General features: G+C 35.7%; 1 long non-coding RNA gene across 2 annotated transcripts in view; it reads right to left on the bottom strand.

The window, feature by feature from the left end:
* Positions 1-22,124, bottom strand: part of LOC144234335 (uncharacterized) — a 113,591-nt gene that overhangs the window by 30,012 nt on the left and 61,455 nt on the right. Inside the window, exon 3 of one of the 2 annotated variants that reach the window (XR_013335929.1) lies at positions 3,977-4,061. The exons of the other annotated variant lie outside the window; for it this stretch is intronic. This is a non-coding gene — a long non-coding RNA (uncharacterized LOC144234335). The remainder of the gene's footprint in view (positions 1-3,976; positions 4,062-22,124) is intronic. 2 annotated transcript variants of the gene reach the window in all.

The following is a 22,124-nucleotide window of genomic DNA, read 5'->3' as shown; positions in this document are numbered from 1 at the left end:
TTTTATTTTTGGACACGGTTGCGGTTCTCAAAGGTCAGAAAAAATTTTAAGACCTAGTGTTTCTGGATTTTAGTAGATATTTAGCAAAGTTTCACAAAATATTACTGCAGGCAAGATGAAGCAATGGAGCTAGAGAATAGAACCTTCAGGCAGACAACTTCAATAGTCATCACAGTGGGTAGTGATTAATGGGGATACGCCCCTTTGGAAGGAGATATTTAAAAGGACCACTAGAAAATCCTCATTGACCCTGTCCTAATTAGTTCAACATTCTGATAATATGCAAAATGAGGACACATGGCAAGTTGATGAGATAAAGCCAGAAGGGATAGCAAATCTAGCCAAAGGCCGTATCTAATCATATGAATCATAATAATCACTATTTATAGAAAGATAGTAAGTCATACAGTAAAGAAATAAGATTATTTTTGTTAATGGTGACAGTTCTGTCATTTCCTCATTATGTTACCCTGGGACACTTACCTGACCTTTCTTTATCCCAGTTTTGTCAACAATTTCTACAATACAAGTTTGTTTTGATATTTAAAAAGATGATGTAGGTGAAAAATAAATTTCAAGCACTAAATACATATAATTTTTATTAAAGAATTTGGGCTCTGTCTGCCAAAATAAATAATATAATGCCAAAATCTGGTGATGGGCCAAAAATGTTTGGCTCAAAGGAGGTAATAGCCCCATTCCAGGCCAGTTAGACTATTCCTTGGGTACAGTAATTAGTGCCTGACTGGATTTGTAGAAGAAGTTAAATTATGGTCAAGCAAGCATTCAGGCTCAGGTGACTACAATGATGAGGAGAGAGAAAAGAATATTTTTAGGAACACTGAGGATATTCATCTTAAGGAAGAGAAAAAAACAGCCAACTTCATGTAGTCAGATGGCTGTTATGTGGGAGATACTGGTTTTGAGTCTCTAGAAAAATAGAATAGGAATAATGGATAGAAATGCTAGGTGGTCAAGATTTCAGTTCAATAGAAAATAATAATAAACTTGATGATGAAAATGAGGAATAGCACCAAGCACTGCCTAAGGGCTAGAAACTGTTATAAATCCTATATAATGAGTCCTTTAATCCTTAAAATAATCTTATAAGAAGGTACTAAGAATCTAATAATTGTATATAATAATCTACAATTTAAAGTTGAGGAACCTGCAGCATATATAGGTTACAGAGTTTGCCTAAAGTCAGACTAGTGAGGGGCATAGACGGAATTTAAGCCCTGCAGCCTGGATCCAGAACTCCAGACCTAGAGAGACTAACTCTTCTTTTAATTGAAGTATGGTTGACATGCAACGTTATATTAGTTTCAGGTATACAACATAGTGGTTCCACATTTATATGCATTATGAAATGATCAACCTGATTAAGTCTATTACCATCTATCACCACACAAAATTGTTACAATGTTATTAACGATATTCCCTATGCTGCACATTGCATCTCCGTGACTCATTTATAACTAAAGTTTGTACCTTTTAATTCCCTTTACCCACTTCATCTACCCACCCCCCATCTCTGCTGGCAACCACTAGTTTTTTTCCCTTTAGATACATCTGTGTTGTCACAAATGGTAAGATTTTTTATTATTTTTATTATTATATAATACATATTCATATTATGTTTTATATATTTTAATTTATTTTATTATATATTTTTATTATTTTTATTATGGCTGAGTAATATCCCATTTTGTGTATATGTGTATCCCATTGTGTGTATACACAAACACACACACTTATCTTCTTACTTTTTCATCTACCTATGGACACTTAGGTTGCTTGTTTATCTTAGCCATCACAAATTATGCCACAATTGATGTAGGTGTACACATATCTTTCAGATTAGTGTTTTCTTTTCTTCAGATAAATACCCAGAAGTGGAATCCCTAGATTATATGGTAGTTCTATTTTTTAATTTTTTGAGGAACCTCCATACTATTTTCCATAGTGGCTGTACCAATTTACATTCCACCAACAGTGTCCAAGAGTTCTCTTTTCTCCACATCCTTGCCAATACTTATTTCTTGTCTTTTTGATACTACCCATTCTGACTTTATAACAGTCTGTGTTCTCTGAAATGCAAAAGATTATCTTGAAAAAGAATTAATTTCCTTTTACTGAAGGTGAGAAGCATATTCTGGACCATACGAATTCCTGTTCAGGAAAGTAGACAAAACGACCTTTAGGTTTTTCCTTTCACTCACTAACATTCACTAACCTTTCATTCACTAGTTCTTCTTGGGCAATTTGTATGAGCTAAGTTCTGTCCTGGGTAAATAACAGCATGTACCCACGATAAACTTCCCACCTTCACATAGTTACGGACAGGTGAAGTATGTAAGCATTAGGCAAATAATTTACTTTAATTGTGGTAAGTGCTGCTAAGGATGAACTCTTATATATCATCTCATGATAATATAAAAACATATCATGGAGGTTCTTTATTTTGGGGGGGGAGGGTCTGGAATGTCTAAGGAACATTCTTTAGGGAAAGAATTTTAACCCTTATTTTGCCATCTATTGAAACATGCATTCCCTTATCCCTTAGTATATCATCAGTATCCACTGAACCCAATTGTAGTTTTTGAGTTTCTCTGATGAGAACTTCTAACTTTCTAAAAGATTGGTATTCCATGATATGTATTATTTTGTTCTTTATTAAAGCTCTTGCAAAGAGAATATTTATTTTTAAAAACCCATTCTAAAAATCCATTTAAAATTTATTTTTAAAAAAACTTGGGTGGCTCAGTGAGCTAAGCATCCATCTCTCAGTTTCAGCTCAGGTCATGATCTCACAGTTCCTGAGATTGAACCCTGTGTCAGGCTCTGTGCTGACAGTGTGGAGCCTGCTTGGAATTTTCTCTCCTCTCCCTCCCTCTCTGCCTCTTTCCAGCTCATTCTCTCTCTGTCAAAATAAATAAACAAACATTTTTTAATCCCTTCTATCTCACATTACAATATGGGTCGATTCAACCTTTTTATAAATTTAAGATACTTCTTATCTGGAAACAATTTGCTATTTCTTATTCTAAGAATTGTTTTGTTGACTTTTATTGACAATTTTCAACAATGCTAAGAAAGATTAAAATAATAAGAAAACAAAAATGATGGGAATGTCTGGAAAGTTTATGCAACAGTAAAACAAATCCTCAGTATTGCATCATCCTTCCATTTTCATATTGAGTTGACCAAAGTATTACATCATTATCTTTTAAGAGAAGATAAGAATATGGGAGACGTAGATTTGTGGGTTGCTTTTAGCTTTCACTGAACTCAGTTGAGAATACAGAAATTTTATTTGCTATTCACACTGACAAGAGAAGAAAATTGACAGAAGATGGTGACTCACAATTATTAGATGAATCAGAAGATGAATGTAAGTGACAAACAGCAGCTCTACATCAGAATGATGATGAAACTGATGGTATAAGTAAAATCTCTGACTGTGAGCCTTTGGATGACAATACCTTATATGAATTTTCTCAAATTCAAGATCAATGAGTGAACAATATTTTTCAAAAACAAAAGAGAAATATAGTGTTCTTACCTGCTTAATCATCTACCAGAAAGGACTTCATTGTGGAATATTTTGGGACAAGAACCAGAACTATCCTATTTTGCTGAAGGAACAGGTGAATTGTCATCATCTTTTCACCTTACAGTTCATAGGTGGACTGAAGGCATATGTGTATCAAAGTAACTGGAGGAAATACATTATGTAAATGATACTTTGATCACTTACAAATGATCAGGGGTTGATACTTTGTGTTTATAAATCTAAAAATAAAAATGCTCTTCAACGAGGGAACAAAGAAGAGGACCATCTTCAGCAAAATTACACAGTCTCAAAATTTCAAAAGTTCTTCAAATAATACATTTTGGTAATGAAAGTACAAGAAGAGCCAGATCTAATAATAAACTGGGACCTACTAGATATGTATTTGAAATCAGTACTTACAAGATAGATATGTTCCTAGTATGAGTGACAATTGATAAGCATTAGTTCCATTCAGAAGATAGTATCCATTTCAGGCTTATCTACACTTAAAAAAAAAACAGAAAACATGGAATAAAAATTTGGATATTCTCTGTTTACATTGTTATTAAAATTTCATATAAGATTGTTTTCAGTATTCTTTTATTCTCACTTCTATATTTGCCACATGAACTAAAAAAGTAAAAAGGGTCCATTGGTCTCAGAAAGTAAAATGGTGTGAATACTTAAGTTTAATGTTGAAGGCTGAGGGACAGATCAAGGTCCCAGTCAGCAAGATAGGGAATGTGATGGCTTCACAAAAGCATCTCTTCCCTTTAAAGACTGATTCTGAGGTTGTGGGGTTCATAGTTCTCTCTGTATATTTCTTTCCAGTCTCTCAGTTAAGATGTGTGTTTTACTCTCTACTCTTACAGTGTTCCTTGAGGAAGTGGCATTGATTTCTCTTCTAATGCTCAGAGTAAGAATTATATTGGAAATCTACCTCAAAGAAACAAAGCAGAGCATATCAACAGTCATCATTTAGATTGAATTTTTTCAATAAGAAGATAAAGAGAGAAAGCACACGCTTTCTCCAACTAAATTGCAAACTATGATTATGTATTAGCTTCCTAAGGCTGCTATAACAAAGAACTTGAATCCAGGTGGCTTAAAACAACAGAGTTTTATTCCCTCACAGTTCTGGAGGCCAGAAGTCTGAAATCGAGTGTTGGCAGGGTGGATCCTTTTGGGAGGCTAAGGGAGAAAATCTATTCCATTCCTCTCTCCTAGTTTTTGGAGGTTGCTACCAATCCTTGGTATTCCTTGTCTCATATATTTGCATCATGCCAATCTACGTCAGTCTTCATATGGCATTCTCCTTTCCATGTCTGTGTTTCTGTGCATAAACTTTCCCTTTCTTATAAGGACACCAGTCATTTAGATTTAGACCCATCTTAATCCAGAATGACCTCATCTTAACATAGTTACAACTTCATGGACTTTATTTCAAGATACAGACACATTCACAGATTCCAGGTGAAAATGAATGGGGGGGATGGGAAGGGGCAGTATTCAACCCAATACAGATTATTTTTATCAAAATAACCCATTAATTCAGGAGATATATGGGTCCTTACATAGAAATGTGACGATTGTATAGAGAACATTTGGTAATTTACATAGAGGAATAGTCCAATATTTGAATAAATGCACCTGAAATTAAATATTGAAAGAGTAAATAATATAGTTTTTTGAAAATTTATTTTTAAGTTTTGGTTAAAGCTTCAAGGGTCTTATGAGAAATCTAAAACAACCTAAAATTGAAATTTGGAGTATTTTTTTCTTTGCTATCTTTTTTAAGTTGTTTTGTTGTTGTTGTTTTGTTTTGTTTTTGTTTTTAATGAATTTTCACTTCATCCTAAATCTCAAAAACAGCATGCTACAGCTATTCCTTGCATGTTTGTTTTCCTCTACAGGGCCTAAATCATACTCTGGTGGGCAATATTAAATACTATCGGATAATGCTCAAGCTTGAGACATTTAAGAGATCAAGGATCCATTTGGTTATCTACTTGTCTGCAGCCTAGAATATTATTTTGCTCCCAAGTTGCTTCCCTATCAAAATACAGATTGTTTCATGCTAACTTTCATTTCTAATTCTGTTTTACCAATGAACTCCTATTTCCACAATGTGCAAGACTCTGTGGAATAAATTGTCAAAATGCTTTGAATGGAATAACACTCACGATTCCTGTTAACAGTAATGAGACCTATGTGAAGACTCACCAGTCACCAATGTGAGGCCACAATGCCCTGAAGCACTCCAAATCACTACGGAAAGTTTTAAAGTTAATGTCATTATCAGAAATGTACTAATGATAATTTTATTTTATATTTTTCTCCTAGTTATTACTCATTTTTTTACTGATACTGTATAAATTGGAGAAGAAAACAGAAACCTTTCTTTTAGAGAGGCAAGAATTTATTTGTTTGGACTCATGTATTGAATGGACAGGCAGGAGGTGATACAGTCAATGGTGAGTGACACATTATGCTTCCTGGAGCTACCTGTGTGGCATCTTACAATCTTTTGTTACGTTTCATATAGCTTTTGCAAAATTCCACTTCAGAATCACCCCCTGCCTGGATGCATTAAGGGCATGAGGCTTTTCATTTACAAAACCCTCGGTGATCACCCTTTGCAGTCTGCTGGTAAGTAGAAAAGCTGGCTAGACTGAACTATTTGCTGTTATGTGATTTTCAAGGGAAACTCTTAGGACTGAGACATGCATTGATTGACATCTCCATTGTATTAGGTTCTTGTGCCAAACACTTCAGAAGTGGTACTTAGCAATAGAGTAATTATGACCTCTCTCCCTCTGAATCTTCTAGCCAAAAGAAACCGAAAGCAACTCAATTCAAACAGAATTGATGATTTGAGTCATATCCTAGTAGGCAAGTAGGTCCTTGTCTTCTTCAGGGAAACAACTACTAAGACAATGAGTTGAAGGAGGTTGTTTTTGGAGTTCACCTATTGCTGTTTCCACCAGCATTACATTTAATCAGAAAATAATTATATAAATACAAAAAGAATTCCCCATAACTTAGGTGTACAATATAACAATTAAAAAAGACATAGAAGAAAAAAAGCATTTCTATCCACTCCAATCAAGAATCTTATTTCATAATTCAGTCATTAGGATGGGCACAGTGATTGACTTATACTTGCTGTAGTTAACAATGTTAGGTCCTGAGATACAAACAGCTTTGTTAAATAGTAGATAGTTCTATAAGCACCCTCCTGCCACACACAAGCACACCACACACACACACAATGAATATACACACACAAAGTAAAGGTCTACTTTAGACAAGTTACATATTTGAAGGAAAAAGGGAAAATCTTTTCAAGAGTCACATGTATTTATGTTCTTGGCCAATGTATTCAAACATGGAAAATCTTAAATATTCAGCTAAAATAGGAGAAATGCTATAATAATAATAATAACTTACTGAACATGTACTATGTACTGAAACCTGTGTGAAGTACTTTGCATATATTAATTCACTTAATCCTCAGAATACCCATGAAATGGGCACTATTCTTATCCCCAATGATCTATGCAGAATTTTTCTTAAGAATGTTGCACATATTTCCATCTGATTTATTCAAAATGCAGTTGGCGAATGCTATAATTTTCACATTGATCTCTTCATATGCTCTGAATATCTTAGCTTTCAAAAGTTATTTGCCTTCTGTTTGAATATTTGGTAATCAGTACATTGAAATGCAAACTTTACATATAGGAAATATATGGACCCTGGTTTCATGAGAGACGATAAATATGAAGTGTATACCTTTGTCAGTCTCTTGAAATGCTATAATAAGAATCACCTTCTATGTCTTTTGTTTCCTTCCACTTTTCCAATCCTTCTGATACCACCACCCAATAGATTGTTTCATATTCTAATAATCATCTCGTTCAGTGAAATCTCTGTAAGTGATTGTACTTCCCCATTAATCATGGTGACTTGTTAAGACTTGCTAAGAAAGTATAAATTATTTTATATGGCTGATTGCCCAAGACCATCATAAACAAAGAAGAAAGATGCCCCATATAATAATCTCACTAATGAGAACCATAGTAAAAGAGATTACAAGGAAAGAGTAAATTTGAGTAACATTTTATACTTGAAGCCTTCAAAACTTGGTGAATAGTTGGGTATGGAGCCTAAAGGAGAAAAGAATCCACCATGATGTCCAGATTTATAGCTAGGCCAGTGACATAAACAAGAGGCGAGTCGGGGCAGAAACTGTCCACCTTAAGGAAAGAGACCACAGAGAGAATACGCAAATACAATGAAATAATTTACATGTATATCTTCACTAGATTTTTATGTGTGCAACTCAGCAGGTTATGAAGTCACAGTATCAGTTATAACATCTAAACAGCTGTATCAGACACCTCTAACCACCCCCGCCCACGTAAATCCTATTGGCTTTACCTCTTACTCCAGCTCCTACCTCAGAGGTCAGTTCCAAGCAGGTTTCTACCTGCTCCCCTCTAGTGCAACCTGACATCACCCACCTGGTGTACCCGACACCTCTTGTTTCCTGTCCCAGGGCTCTTTTGATCCCAAGATTCAGAAAGACCCAAGAGGACCCACTGGCGCTCACACATGTCTAACCCAGAAATGCAAGGGAGTTAACTTCTGTCCATGACCTCACCCTTGACTAATGGGGAATGAGAACCAATGAGTTCAGTGTTTTCCCCCTTTGATTACTGGGACAGAGAGTTTTGAGCCTCATGTCATAGGCTCCTCAGAAAGTCCCATGGCATAAAAGCAGTGTTGTCCCTCCCTGCGGCCAAGCCCATAATCATCCCTGTGCTGTCCCCGCTTCCCTGTTTCACTCTTCTTGCCCCTCCCTCTTGCTCCCTGAAGTCATTTCCTGAATAAACTAGCTACATGCTGGGCTCTGCTTCATGTCTCATGCTCTGCTTTCCAGGAAGCCACACTAGGGCAGTGGTCAAAGTGAATTTTAAATTTAAATAGCAAACGAGAAATAGGAAGTATAAACTTTTTGCCACAAACCCAATAGCTTATGTTGCTAAGTCAAATAATTGAAAAGCTACAATTTAATTTATTTCAGGATTAACTCTTATTAATAATAACAAAGAGAATTTGAAAAATTCACAGTACTGCATTATAAGGTGGTAAATTCTTGCCTTTTATACTGTACTAACATATTAGCAATTCAAAAGTGGTTGAGCACAATATTATTTTAAATATCGTCAAGTCAACAATGCATCATGAGTAAATATATTATTAGCAAAGTTCCTAATATATGATATTGTATTTTCTACTTAGTCCCTTTCAAATAATGTGCAGAAAATGGAAAAGATTTCCATTAAATAATGCAAAAGTCTGTATTCACTATATTGAATCCTGAATGATTTCTGTAGATGCAGATATATGTTTCCAAGGATAATGAAGAATAAAAATGTAGACATTTGGTAATGTATATAGTTGTTGAGCCTATTTGCAATTATGCATTAAGATATATGTCAAAACAGTCCAGATTAAAAATGTAACAATGAACCTAAATTATCACATTAAATAATATTTGAATTAATGGTGCTATTATTAATATCTCTGAATAATTATCATTTTTCTAATGTTTGAAAAATTTTAATTAGAGATATAATAGTAGAAAAATAAAAGCCCAGAGACTGCCTGTATATAGTGAGATTTCCTGACAGTAATCCTGCTTAAAATAGGGCTTTTCTTGCAAAAGCCTATTTGTGAAGCCCTTTGATGATCTTTGTATATATTCACAGATTGAATCATGGGTGGAAAGCATGGAATTATGGTATAAGTCTTTTTAAAAGCAACTTTACATTTATATGATAGTTTAGAATAGAAAGCTGAGAAGAAACTAATAAGGATATAGTGTAAATCAACCAGGCCAGGAGGTATAATACTACTAACATAAGTGTTTAGCATCAATATGTCACAACCCCTAATACTTTATAGTATATAACTCCAATTCTGAGCCTTTGAAAAGATTGTCACTTATGCAATTACCATTCCTTCCTCTTAGTAGCAATCAAACCTTTCCTTGAGGATGTTACATAGAACTACCACCTAAATATAAGTGGGTTGCTAAGCACATGCCAGCAGACAAGAACAGACACCCAGCAGTGGGACTCCAGAAACATAATTCTGCTCTCTTATTTAAAAGTGCTATACATCAACTTTGTGTTTGGTTTTATTCAGCACAGAACACAAATGTTCATCCCAAATGCACTTGCTTATGGGAGAAAATGAGCAAAAGCACTAATTTCCAAAAGCTTAGGGATTTTTAAGAAGTGTCAAAAATGACTAAGTTTGGAGGTAGGAAAGTTTTTGTTTGTTTATTTTCTTTTGCTTTGGTTTTTTGTTTTTACCATTTTATGAAGCCTCACATATCCCAAGTTAGTTTAGTGGCTAAATACAGAAATGCCAATCTGGCTGTATTTAATGCCTGCTATTTAACTGGAAAAATTTAAACAGAATTTTGCCTTTACGCTGAGAAGCTCTGCAAAGTCAGTTATTTTGAAAAGTGTGTCTTACACAGGTCTGCCTCTCCTGAAATAAGAAAATATGGATTCTTAGGTTCATTTCCTTAAACCAAGCCTCAACAAGGTCTTAAATTAAAAATAACAAATCATTATGACTTAACACTTATTAAGATGGCTTTTATGAAAAAGACAAGAAATAACATGTGCCGGCAAGGATGTGGAGAAAAGAGAACATGTGTTCACAGTTGGTGGGACTGTAAATTGGTGCAGCCACTATAGAAACGGTATGGAAGTTTCTCCAAAAATTAAGAATATAACCACCACATGATCCAGCAATCTCACTTCTGGGTATATGTCCAAAGGAAAGGAAATCAGTATCTTGAGATGCCTACACTGCCATGTTCACTGAAACATTATTCACAAAGGCAAGATATGAAAATAACCTAAGTGCCTGTTTTCAGATGAATGTATAAAAAAGACATGGTACACACACACGTATACATATATACATACAATAATACACATATATACATATACACACAATGGAATATTATTCAGCTATAAGAAAACCCTGCCATTTGCAACACCATGGATGAACCAGAGGACATTATGCTCTGTGAAATGAGCCAGACCAAGAAAGATAGATACTGTATGATCTCTGTATATGTGAAAATTAAGGGGGAAAAAGTCAAACTCATAGAAATAGAGAATAGAATTGTGATTAGCAGAAACTGAAGAATGGAGGAAATGGGGACATTCTGGTTAAAGAGTACAAATTTCAATTATAAGAAGAATAAATTCTGGGAATTTAATTAATAGTATGTTGACCATACTTAATAATTCTGTATTGCATACTTGAAATTTCCTAGGAGTGTAGATCTTAAGCATTTTCATCACAAAAAATAAGAAGTGGTAACTAACACAGTGGATATGTTAATTAACCTGACTGTAGTAATCATGTCACAACATATATGTATATCAAATTATCATGTTGTGCACTTTAAATAGATACACTTTTATTTATCAGTTATACTTCAATAAAGTTGAGAAAAAGCAACAAAACATTTTTAAAGAAAACAATTTCTGAATAAGTGAAAGTTTCTTTTATAACATGCCTCATGCTTTTCAACAGTTTGGTGGTTTAAATGATTAAATAGAGTGAACATTAGGCAGTTATCAAATAATCCATCATCTATCTTTTAAATTTCCAAATGTTATCTATACTCATATGAAAAAATTAATAAGTAATTCCAAAATATGGACTCTGTGTTGTAACACAGTTTACGCTACTAAAAAATTTTTAATTAATAAAGTATAGCAGTTAAATATAGTCCAGATCTATATAATCATTGAAAATAAATATTTTGAGGAGTTTGTGCAGAGCCACATGCTTCATGAAGAACCAAACAAGATTGCTTAACAGTTCAAGCAGAATCCTCTTCATCTTAAAACCAAATACAATACAAAAACAAGCAAGCAAGCAGAAAAACAAAAACAAAGAGCCAAGAACTGTGGATAGGATTCTCTACTAATTTGGCGAGGTCTTTATATACATATTGGTTCCATATTTGGAACTTTATGCATATTTGATTCCATCAGTAAAATGTTTCCATATATTCTGTTCCTCTTTTCCACACTCCCTATGTGTTTACCAATGAATTACTTAATGAGGCATTGACCAACCAAAGAGACTTAATCCTATGTAAAACATGCCCTTTCAAAGACCAATGAATAGCTCATATGTACAGGAATTGTTTCCCTTCCTGAAAATCTCATTCACCCCCACACTCTCCACTTCCAAATTTATATCTCCAACTCTGTCCTCTCTCCGAAGCCCTAGACAAACATTTCCAGCTGCCTGCTTGACATTTCCATCTAGATGTTTTAGTTGGAACTTCAAATACAATGCATTTTAAAGCAAACTCATCTCTCTCTATCCTTGGATCTTTACACTGTTCTCTTGCCTATTTTTGGAAATAACTCCATCACAATAACACAAGTGGAAAAACTTCAGGTTTATATTTAAATTCTCCATCACTGATGCTGGAGACTGTGTGGATATAAGGAAATGGTCGAACTTTTTAAATAAGACCTTCCTATTTCCTCTTACACTTCTCCCCTGCTTTTTATTCTTAGTGTCACCATCCTACCTTAGGCCACTAGTATCTCTCACACAATTTACAGAAAACTCTTGACACATAGCTCCTTCTCTAGGGCAGGGATAGGCTGGCATCCCTCTCTCATTCAAATACATTGTTTACACCACTACCAAGTGAATCTTCTTAACATGACACTCCACTTACTGAATTAAGTCCAAAATCAAGTCCTTCATGACACAGGCCCATCCACCAACCTATCCCTTTCTCTTTCCAATGCTGTCAAGTACATATATAGCCAACATAGATTGTTCACCATTTAACATCATCACCCATACTCATCTCCTATGAGACTTTACTGGAAAGATTTCATGGGTTTATAAATCTTCTTTTAATACTCCAACTTCTTTAAATCTTACTAGTGCTTCAAGAATCATCTCTTGGACTACCCAATAATGCTTAATATAGTACTCCATATAACTCATGGCAACAGGGATTAAATTATACACCAAACTCCTGAATTGCAACAAGAAAACCTCTCTTAACTCCAGGTCCTACATGGAGAGGTGGTCCAATATTTGATTGTAGGAAACAATCAGAGAGGCAAATCTTTTGAGTAATGAAGTAAAGTCTCCCAGGTAGAAATCTAATCAGAAGTTATTCTTATTTTCTCCTAACATCAGGGAGGCTAGAAAAAAATTCCTCCCATTGCAGCTGCAGTAAACATTTTTTTTTTCTGGAGGCATTTACGTGCATTTTGAAGAGCACATAAAGAACTGTCTCTCCAGCATCGTGCAATTATGTGTGATAACAAACAGACACAGAAATAGCTAGTGCAGTAGAAGTTGATGTGTCCTGGAGACCGAACATTAACCAACTGCATGCAAATAAAGTAAAAATTATTTTCAATTAGTGTAGCACTCTGTTCTACAAGAAAGAGACCAGCGCAACATGGAAAAGACTGATTCAGTTTGAGACACAGCAAGAAACTAAAGGATGATAAAGAATCAGGACAAAGGTATTATTCTAGCAACTCCTGGCTAAACATTTTACTCATAACCTAATGACAAGGGATTGGTAAACCAGATTTACATTATAGAAATGTATATTATTTCCAATTACTCAATATAAGTGTAGAAAGGGCTGTGGACATACCTAGAGATTCCCTAATTTTAGGTCTCAAACTCTAAGGCAGAATCTCATCTTTTATTTTCCTCATCATTTGGCAAACTATAATATTTCTTATTTAAGAGTCTGACATTTTTACCAAAGAATTGTATAATTCTAAGGTAAAACAAATTTTACAATGGTTTTATTTTATTTTTGCTATGCAGAACACCAGGTATTTTCAAGATGGAGATGAAAGCACATTTACAACTGGTTTAAATGATAGTAACAGCAGGATTTTAAAAATGAATTCCAGGTTCCTGATCCTGTATCATTAATTACAACCTTACAATCATAATACCAGAGAGCCAGGTGCCATTTTGAATTTGGTTTTCTGGAAGGCACATTTTTTTCTGTTCTTGTTTTCTTCCTCAGAAATGACATTAACTTGATAAGATAAAACTACATTTGATAAAAGAAGGCACAAGCAGACATGATAGTCACATCCTTGGTGTCTTAAACTTGGAGAGTTTCCAGTATTTCTATAGGATTACTGCAGGGCATTCAGGGCCTTGGTACTTAAACACTCAAACAGTCAACAGCTGTCAGGCTGCCAACAAACTGTCTTTTTTGGTAGCAGCTGTGTCTGCTGTCACTAGTTTCTTTCACACAATTGTAGTAAACCAATAGCAAGAATTTTTTTTTTTTTTTTTTTTTTTGGCCTGGGTTATTAACAGATCACTGCAGGGGACAAAAGAATGGGAGAGAATGTTCCTTTATTAGACAACTGAAGAAAGCAGGGAGAGTAAAAAATTAAAAGGTATGTTATATTAACTTTATTAGAAAATTATAACTGATACCCCCTTGAGAGCAATTTAGTTCCTAATTCTGTGGTTTAGATTTTACTACATGCTTACAGGTTGAAATGAAGTATGAATAATCAAATATCTAAATTTTGTTTCACATGGAAATTCCTATCTTTCTATCCACAACCAATTCACACTCCACCTCCACTGTCTCCCTTCTCTTCATTTAGAATATGAATCTAGTCTTCTCCAAGGCATTCACAGCTCCTGGCAATGAAGGTCAGTAGGTGTTAAGAGATCTCTGAGATTCTATCATAAAAATGAAAATGAAGATAACCATCTTACTTTCTCTGTGGCATTCATTAACAGTTTACCATCCTATTTTTCATTCCCTTTTATCTTTCTCTATGTCCTCTTGTATCCTGAATAGGACATGAAGAACATTTGATGGATGAAGCAGATTGAAAAGGGGGAGAGGATTATAATTTGCTGGGAAGACATTCAAGTAATAAGGACAACTCTCCATTCTTAAGGTCTCAAAATAGTCTTGACATCCAAATTCATACTTTGGCAACCAACTATAAACACATATTGAAAAAGCAAAAGGAAACAATCTTCAGTGGCTCACAAAATATCCTCAGGATCCCCTTCCAAACAGAGGCAGATACAAGTATTCCTTGGTTTTTCTTACCTCCTTCTTAATTCTACTTCTTCTCAGTCCCAGACTATGTTTTATTATGCTTGCCTCCAAAATTCCCAACCCCATCTAGGACAAACTCATTTAAAAGTACCCATATCCCAATATTAACCCCCTCTCCTCCTGGTCAGTAAGCAAAGTTTAGACACTGAGTTTGATCTCAGCTGACTGAGTAGGGATCTAGCTAAAGCAACTGATGTTAATGTCATTGAGAGGGAAAGACCACAGGCTTGACCTGCAAGGTGGAAATAGAAGGAACACATTGACAGGACTATCTGAGCACAACCAAATCTGTATCAAAGGCCTCCAACAGTTTGAAGAACATCTTGTTATGCTGCTTGAATTCAGGGTTAAACTCAAATACTTCCCTACACTGCATAGGAACAAGTGCCTAAACAGGTGGTATATGAGACATTGTCACTCTATTACGATAGGCAAATGCCAGGAGAGATTATTCTGGTGGAAATAATCAGCCAGAGAATACCCAAAGGTGCTTATGGCATTTCTAAATGAAATATTCACACAGAGCTTAGACTTTAGCAGAAAATAAAAACCAGGTAAATCATACCAGAGGGAACATTCAGAACAAAACTTAAAGCAAAATATTTTCTAACATCTGCAGTCAAGTGCTCTGCTGGAAAATGTGAAAGATGGATTCCCTCTGGTAGCAAATGAGAAATTCAGTGGAAGTATTTACAACATTCTGTATATATTCATTGGAACATATGGCTCAATGAATTATTCTACATGATAAATCTCCACTGAGGCAGCCTGCTATCCACTCAGGCCCTGAACCTTCTGAAAGTGGCAAAACCTCCTGCCAAGTGGTGTCATTCAGAAGAGCAGAGGGTAAGAGAAAATAATTGCATGCAGCATTGATTATTTGAGAGTTTTCCTATGATCTGTATAAAGCAAGGGGAGATGATTCTGTTTGACTTTATCTGAGAGTTCTTTGAGATGGGATGGCGGACAGTGTCTCCTTTTTTCCTAATCAGTGACTGCAGAGAAAGCAGGTAGTATTTAGTAGGCAGACTCTGGTTTCCAGACATATTCCAATCTGCTTCCAACTATCTGGTTTTGGAGCCTTCTGGACCTCTTCCAACATATTCTTGGCTCTGCGGCCTGATTATCATGAGTTGTGTTAATGAACGAGATGCACTGATTTACATAGGAGGCAAAATCTTTCAAGGAGAAGTTCCTTTGTGGAAAATTTTCTATACCTGACTTGGGAAGGCAATGCTCTCTACTGAATTACATCAGAGCAAGGGATTTGCAGAAACTGGATGTGGGCTCTGAAAGAGAGACAGTACAATTTCCATGGGACTAAAGTGGCAATCAGGTGTGCTCAGAACCAAAGACCAAATGTTAGATCACTAATATCTTTATAGTTTTACCATCTGTAAGGAGTTCTCATCTACTCCTCTACTCCTCTACTAAATAATATCGCTATTCCTGTTTCACAGCTCAGAGCCAGATGGTCAAGTGCCCCATCCTAAGCAGGAGCTTCCTTTTGGTCCTGTTTCTATGTCTCAAGCTATATTTTACATATACAGGGGACACTGGACAGAGAGGGATTAAAAGTGCTACTCATGTTTCAGTGCTTGCAAAAGCTACTTCTAGATATAAGGATTTCCCTAGGAGTTACCATCAGGACAATTGTGGAAAAATTATAAAATAATACATTTACATATACTTGTTAACTATTGAATCTATTTTTAAAAGAGGGTGCCCGGGGTGCCTGGGTGGCTCAATCTGTTGAGCATCCGACTTGGGGCTCAGAACATGATTTTGTGTTTCATGGACTGGAACCCCACATGTACTGTCTAGAAGGAGCCTAATTCTGATCCTCTGTACCCCCCTCTCCCTGCCTTTCTCCTACTTTCTCTCTCTCTCTCTCAAAAATAAACATTAAAAAAAGAGAAAGAGGTCCAAACCACTACCTTTAGAACTACCTGGGTGGCTCAGTCGGTTAAGCGTCAGACTTTGGCTCAGGTCATGATATGATTCGTGAGTTTGAGCTCTGTATTAAGCTCTGTACTGACAGCTCAGAGCCTGGAGCCTGCTTTGGATTCTGGGTCTGCCTCTCTCTCTGTATCTCCCCAGTTCATGCTCTGTCTCTCAAAAACAAATAAGCATTTAAAAATTTTTTAAACTCTTCCTTTAAATATAAACAAAGAAATTAGAGTAACAAGTTAATGTATCTACTGATTATATTTCCAAAACTTTCTTTTGTCATTAGAAAACTTTAATACAAATAAAAAATAATTTTCAGAGTCATGCTATGTTCTAAAGAGTGGAAAATACATGTATATTTTTATTTACAAAACAATGATTTTAGTGATTATATTTTCAAGGAACCTCAATGTTGTCTAGGGAATATGACTAGAAAAGTCTGAAAATAAGGCCAGAGGAATAATCTGGTAATGACTGATTCAAAGCTCTAATCGAAAAGATAAAATACGGGGCGCCTGGGTGGCTTAGTCGGTTAAGCGTCCGACTTTCGCTTAGGTCATGATCTCGCGGTTTGTGGGTTCGAGCCCCGTGTCGGGCTCTGTGCTGACTGCCAGCTCAGAGCCTGGAGCCTGTTTCAGAGTCTGTGACTCCCTCTCTCTCTGACCCTCCCCTGCTCACGCTGTCTCTCTCTCTCTCCTAGAAATAAATAAAACATTAAAAAAAAAATTTAAACTCATTTGCAAAGGATATCAGTTGTGAAGCTTAGATATATAGCTCAAGAGCAATGAGCTATTTTTAAGAAATCATCCTGAAAATACAATCTAAATAAAGGAACACAAGTAATTATCAAAAGAAACCAGTCTAGCTATAGATAGATCAATGCAGTGAATTTGGATTTTTAAAAGATGTATTTTTTAAAAATGGAAGGAGGGGCGCCTGGGTGGCTCAGTCAGTTAAGCATCTGACTTCGGCTCAGGTCCTGATCTCATGGTTCGTGGGTTCAAGCCCCACATCGGGCTCTGTGCTGACAGCTCAGAGCCTGGAACCTGTTTCAGATTCTGTGTCCCCCTCTCTCCCTGTTCCTCCCCCACTCATGCTGTTTCTCTCTGTCTCAATAATAAATAAAAAACATTAAAAAAATTTTTTTAAATGGAAGGAAACTCTCATAGCCAGAAACAAACAAAATACATTATCACGTGTTATAANGGGGGGGGGGGGGGTGTTAAAAAGAATACAATTAAGATGGCAAAAGGCCTACACTGATAAATAAAATGCTAAAAATTCTAAAATGATTTCACAGAATATGTCACTTATGAGAACAAGATTTTAAGACAGACAGACCTGATTCTAATCCTAGCTTTGTTGCTTCTTCAGCTGTGTGGTCTTGGCAAATTTACTTAATACCTCTTGTTTATGGTCTCTGCCTTTGTAAAATGAGAATAACAATACTTCTACATGCTTTTTAAGGATTGAATAAAATAATGTAAGTAAAATACTTAGTTCCATATCTACTACGTCATTAACACACATTGAACATTTGCTTTATTTAAGTGTTTGGGAAAAGAGGAGATATAGCCTCAGAGTATGAGATATATGCTGTAATGATAACCAAAGGCAGAGAAAGAGCAGCTATTCAATTTCCATTTTACTCCCACTTATTTAATGAAAGGAATGATCCTCAAATTGGAAATGATAGAATAGACTTGGTTACCAGGGGACAGAGTCTAACGTAGACAGAGAAATGGTAAGAGAAAGCCAAGTTGCTTTAATTACCTTTAAATCTCAAGAACAAATGAAACATATGCAAGGGCCGTGAGAGAACATCCAGGAGCGATTGTGGAATGGCTATTGGCAAATATCTAGACAATGGGATAAGATTCATAAAAACTGAATGTAGTCAAAAACCTCCCCAATTTTCAAAAGTGAGAGAAAATGGACTTTGGAAATTATAGCATGCTATGCCGTATCCACCTTTGCCACAATCTCCCTGCTGCCAGCTCTGGCTTTTTGTTATACTCTGCTCCTCAAGGAAAAACTCAGCAAGGGAGAACTCAGCACTGAATCTATCAGAGTCAGGTTTCCTTCCAGAACCAATCTTACTGAGACAAGATGTTATGGACTGATTGCTTGTGTCCCCCCAAATCCATATATGGAGACCTTAGCCCCAATGTGAAAGTATTAGGAGATGGGGCCTTTGAGAGGTCATTAGGTTATGAGGGTAGAACCCTCATGAATGAGATTAGTACCCTTATGAGACCCAAGAGCTTGCTCTGTCATGCTCTCCACTATGTGAGGATACAAGAAGACAGCAATTTGCAAATTGAAAAGGAGACCTTCACCAGATGCCAGATCTACCTTGAGCTTAAACTTCTCAGCCTCTAAAACTGTAAAAAATGTTTGTTGTTTGTGCCACCCAGCCTATAATAATTTGTTATAGCAATTTGAGCCAAGATACAAGATAGATGTTAATCTTTTTTTAATATTTATTTATTTTTGAAAGAGAGAGTGTGAGCAGGGCAGAGGCAGAGAGAGAGGGAGATAGAGAATCTGAAGCAAGCTCTGTGCTCTCAGCGCAAAGCATAACATGGGGCTCAAACCCACAAACCATGAGATCATGACCAGAAATTGGTCACTCAATCAACTGAGCCACCAAGTGATAGATGTTAATCTTATCCCACAAGTAAGACCTAGAATTGAGTTCTCTACATAGCTCCAATTTTCATGGCCCTTTTTGCTAAGTGTTCTTGTCCCTGACACCCTCCATGCTTCCATTTATCCATCTCTGGAAATTTTTGAAAATAAACCTTTTAAATGTATATTTTGGGGGCATTTCTCAGCTAAAACTAATAACTATCAGCTACATTGATTCCACAGAGGGAAAAAAAAAAAGTCATGCCAATTTCATTTCCTTTGCAATAGAATTCCTACATTTGTAAAGAATAACTACACAGAGTAGATGAATTTCAGGAAGAAATATGGCCAATTTTTCTATGATTCTCTAGGAGAGTTGTAGGCCTAGTTATAGTAGAATTCATGGAATTGATAGCTACATGAACTATATACAAACAAAAAGTTAATATATTGATACCAGTCTTGAGATAGAGTACTAGTGGACACATATACTCACTCTGCCCTTTCCAATTTTTATCAGTGATCTGATCAAGTCACATAAGGCATTTTTACTAAACAGATAGGCATTTTTATTAACTGTATAGGTGATTCTAACTTTAAGGGACGGATCTATTTATTAATAATAATTGACAATGAATTTAAAAATCTTGTTCATTAGAAGATTGAATTGTAACTAACAATATGCAGCTTGATGGAAATAGATATACAATTTCAGAGTGAGAGAGACTTAATATAAGAGTAGCTCTTATTTTTTAAAAAAATGCTCATTATAAAATAATACTGAAATGTGGCTGCTAAAATAACTTGCATTACCTTGAGTTGTAGATAAATAGCAATATCAATAAAAAGAGAAGTATACTGCCCTGTACTGTAAATTTTTCCCTACAGATTTAGTATACTGCATTTTGTCTTGGGCTCGACATTTTTAAAATATTGACATGCTGGAGTTATCCAGAGGATAACAACAAAAATAATGAAGGTTCCATAAATTATGTCATTTGAGGATTTTTAGAATTAACAAAGACTGGAAATGTGAAGGCATAACAGGAACTTAAAAGCTACATTCAAATACTTGAAAGACTTCAGAAGAAGCATTAGAATGAAATGCATGGTAGCTCCAAATGTCAGAACTAAGATTCCAACTCTAAGTAATAAGAAGACAAATTTTAGCCCCATACAATTTCCAAATAAATAAAATTATAATAGTCTTGCAAGAAAGTAAGCACCTCATCACTGGCATGACTATCAGCACTCTTTCAAGCACTATGGAAGAAGCTACACTGTAACTTCTAAAGTTCTCTTCTACACCAAACTCATTGGACCATCAGCATTTCACTTTCATGAGAGATTTTTGAGTATGATATTTCCCAATATTTGATTGCAGTTTTCTTTTAAATTAGTTTTCTTTTAAATTAGTATTTTTTTTCTAATAGCAAAAGAGACGGTGGATGTTTAGAATTAAGAGAGACCTTTTATGGAATTACCAATAGGTTTTCATAAATACTAGCCCATCTTTGCAGACACCCCAAAGAATGGAGCAGTTGATCATTCATCAGCTATGACCTCTGGACTAGTTTCTTTACTTGGAGAAAAATTGAAGTTCCACCCCATCACACTTATACTTGCTTGACTTCACAACTGCAATATGCCCCTCTAGAGAGAGGTTCATTGTTGGTGTCATGAGCATCGATCGATTGCACCTAAGCTGCTCTCACAATGATTACACCGTCCCTCACTCCCCTTAAGTTTCACAGCCCAGAGCATGCCCAGGGCTCACTGCAGGCAGACTCATTCTGATCAATGCAACACTAGCATACAGCATGCATTCATAGAGCCAAAGGCACTCAGGGTCCCAGGGTACTCCAATTGTAGACAGAATTTCAGCTTTATTAGGTAACTGTCAGATTTGCCTTGGTGTCTCTTAAAATTTTAAATCGGTAGAAAATGTAAGTGCAGAAAAGCCATGATAAGTCAACTTAGCAATCTGTTGTAATAAACATATGCACTATGAACATACATTATGGAAATCAGATGGAGAGCCCAGAGAGCGATAATAGAGTAAGAAATGTGAGAGTAGTGAGATCATAAAAATCATAAGTGTTATATATCAGAAAGAGTTTTCTTTTTAAAGATCCTGGTCAAGATTTCCGCTTGACATATCTGAGGAGCAACCCAGCCCACTATTTACCACAATACACTATTCATTCAAAGAGTACAATAATACAAGGAAAGTTTTAAACCCTAGAGATCATATACACAATGAAAGTAAAGGAAGGAGGTATTATAGTGTGGAAGATGATACCCTTATATATTTACTGTCTCCACTGAGATCTAGACATGGACTTTATTGTTTTAATTTCTCTCTCTGCATACAGGTCCCACTCATGCATTCATTCTAAGATATCTTTCTTTAACCACGAGTGCCAAAAGAGAAGAACCTACACATATAAGCTTCCTTTTGTAGCAGCCTCAGTTTAGGCTTTAAACACCACTTTAAAAGCTGGTGGAAAAATTCTTCAAGTTAAAAAAAAACGTGTTACTTAGCAAATAATAGTCTTAAGAGGCTATTTTATATAGGAACAGATAATCTCTTTGTAGACTTCAAATGAAACAAAGAAAACTCTGAAAAATAAAGGGAAAAACTGAGTTTCCATTAGCTGCCCTATCAAAAAAGGACAAGGGCAGTCCCAGGAAGAGCAGAGGGGATGTGGGAAGTACAGGAGAAAGCCCAGCAAAATGGCAAGAGACAGACATGAGGAGAAGAAACAGCCAGTGAGA

The sequence above is a fragment of the Crocuta crocuta genome, unplaced genomic scaffold, assembly GCF_008692635.1.
Source record: "Crocuta crocuta isolate KB4526 unplaced genomic scaffold, BGI_CrCroc_1.0 scaffold120, whole genome shotgun sequence".
NCBI lineage: Eukaryota > Metazoa > Chordata > Mammalia > Carnivora > Hyaenidae > Crocuta > Crocuta crocuta.
This window is presented reverse-complemented; position numbering and strand designations above follow the sequence as displayed.